This window comes from Cherax quadricarinatus, chromosome 63 (assembly GCF_038502225.1).
Source record: "Cherax quadricarinatus isolate ZL_2023a chromosome 63, ASM3850222v1, whole genome shotgun sequence".
Lineage (NCBI taxonomy): Eukaryota > Metazoa > Arthropoda > Malacostraca > Decapoda > Parastacidae > Cherax > Cherax quadricarinatus.
The window spans coordinates 18,861,275-18,864,189 of NC_091354.1; positions in this window are offsets into that span (position 1 = coordinate 18,861,275).

Sequence of the window (2,915 nt, forward strand, 5' to 3'; positions counted from 1 at the left end):
TTTCAAATGCTGAAAAAATGTAGATCTACGTTAGACAGTTTAAGGGTTAATAGGAAAAAGAGCATAGGTACCCAGGCGTCCCAATTTTTTTCATATGGGCACAGTAGTGTGCACACCCATTCTCTCATGTCTAGGAGACTCAGGCTCATCGTGCCATTGTTGACTGAATGACAAACTAAAGCGTATACATACATTTGGGGACACTATCACGAGAGAACGTATATTTACGTTTGGACCATTTAAGGGTTAAATATACCTGGTAAAGTGTATGTTAGAGTTATTATTGAAAGAATTAAGAGTAAGACAGAGAGCAGGATAGCAGATGAACAAGGAGGCTTTGGGAAGGGTAGGGGGTGTAGACCAAGTGTTTGCAGTGAAACATATAAGTGAACAGCATTTAGATAAGGGTAAAGAGGTATTTTTGGCATTCATTGGTTTGGAAAAGGCATATGGTAGGGTGGATAGGGGTGCAATGTGGCAGATGTTGCAAATGTATGGAATAGGAGGTAGGTTATTGAAAGCAGTGAAAAGAAAATTCCTACGAGGATAGTGAAGGCTCAGGTTAGACTATGTAGGAGAGAGGGAGATTTCCCAGTAAAAGTAGGCTTCAGACAGGGATGTGTGATGTCACCATGGTTTTTCTATATATTTATAGACGGAGTTGTAAGAGAAGTGAATGCTCGGGTGATGGCAAGAGGTGTGGGGTTAAAAGATAAAGAATCTATTACAGAGTGGGACTTGTCATAGTTGCTCTTTGCTGATGACAATGGAGAGATTCTGAAGAGAAGTTGCAAAGGATGGTTGATGAGTTTGGTAGGGTTTGTAAAAGAAGGAAATTAAAAGTGAATATAGGAAAGAGTAAGGTGATGAGGATAACAAAAAAAATTAGGTAATGGAAGACTGGATATCAGATTGGAAGGAGAGAGTATGGAGAAGGAATGAATGGTGGTCAGATATTTGGGAGTGAATGTGTCAGCATATGGGTCTATGAAGGATGAGGTGAATCATAGAATTAACAAGGGGAAAGAGGTGAGTGGTGCACTGAGGAGTCTGTGGAGACAAAGAACTTTATCCATGAAAGCAAAGAGGGGAATGTATGAGAGTATAGTTATACCAACGCTCTTGTATGGGTGTGAGGCATGGGTTGTGAATGTTGCCACAAGGAGAAGGCCAGAGGCAGTAGAGTTGCCATGTCTGAAGGCAATGTGTGGTGTGAATATCATGCAGAGAATCCGTAATTTGGAGATTAAGAGGAGATGTGGGATTACCAAAACTATTATGCAGAGGGCTGAGGAGGGGTTATTGAGATGGTTTGGACATGTAGAGAGGATGGAACAAAAGAGAATGACTTTGAGAGTGTATAAATCTGTAGTGGAGGGAAGGCTGGGTAGGGGTTGGCCTAGAAAAGGTTGGAGGGAGGGGGTAAAGGAGGTTTTGTGTGTGAGGGTCTTGGACCTCCAGCAAGCATGTGTGAGCGTATTAGATAAGAGCGAATGGAGACAAATGACTTGATGTGCTGTTGGAGTGTATGGAAGGTAACATTTATGAAGGGATTCAGGAAACTGGCAAGCCGGACTTGATTCCTGGAGATGGGAAGTACAGTGTCTGCACTCTGAAGAAGGGTGTTAATGTTGCAATTTATAACTGTAGTGTAAGCATGCCTCTGGCAAGACAGTGATGGAGTGAATGATGAAAGTTTTTGTTTTTGTTTTGGGCCATCCTGCTTTGGTGGGAAACGACCGATGTGTTAAAAAAAAAAAAAAAGTATGTATCATAACTTGTCAGCAAAGCCATTCTTACGAGGTGCGTTGGGACCAGGGTAAACCAGCCTCTGAGACCCATATTAGTTTCCTATAACTTTATAAAACAAACACTAATTTTTGTGCAACACTTACATCTATAAAAAATCTGCAGTAATATAACACTTACTAACTAATATGTGTAGTTGGTTAGTTCTAGGCCATCATAAAGACGACAATGTTTTATTTCATGTGTTTTAATGTGCATTTTTTCAAGAAATTTTTGTCAACTTCAACATGAGCCATTTTCATAAATATAAGAAATTCATTTTCATGTTGAAGTTTCACAATCTTCTGCTAATTCAAGTAAGGCATTCCTGATGTTGTTTCAGTAGTAGGTTGGTAAAAAACACCCATTCAGAGATGTAGTACTATTATCCATATGAGTGTAACAAAGAAGGCTGTTCAAAAATTTGCACTCTGGCATGATTGGTGTGTCTTCTTTTTCTCCTGAATACGTGAGAACACATGACATGCATACTCTTACTTTCCTTTTTGTTGCTTATTATATTTTTTCTAACACACTAGCCATCTCCCACCAAGGTTAGGAGACCCAAAAAAGAGAAACACTTCACTGTCACTCACTCCATCATCATCAACATGCCAGAGGCATACCATTGCCACCAGACACGACATTTTCACTGCCTCCAATCTCCTCTCCACTGTAATGTTTAAAACTCATGCTTCACACTCGTGTAAGAGTGCTAGTACCACTATACTCTGATGCAGTTCTCTTTTGCCACTATAGATAATGTTTTTGTCTTCACAGATGCCTCAATGGATCACCCATCTTTTTCCTTCTCCTTTCTATGGTTCACCTCATCTTTCATTGGTCCATCTGCTGAGAAGTCCACTCCTAAATATCTGAACTTACTCATTTCCTTCATACTCATTCCAATCAGATATCCAGTCTTTCATTACCTAAATTTTTGGTTATTCTGATCATCTTGCTCTTTCCTATGTTCACTTCTAAATTACCATTTTCATATACCCTCCCAAATTTGTCCACCAACCTTTGCAACTTGTCTTAGAATCTTCTAGAAGCACCATGTCATCAAAAAGCAGTTGTGACAACTGCAGCTGAAAACCTGACTAAACAGTCAGGTTTATCAAGCA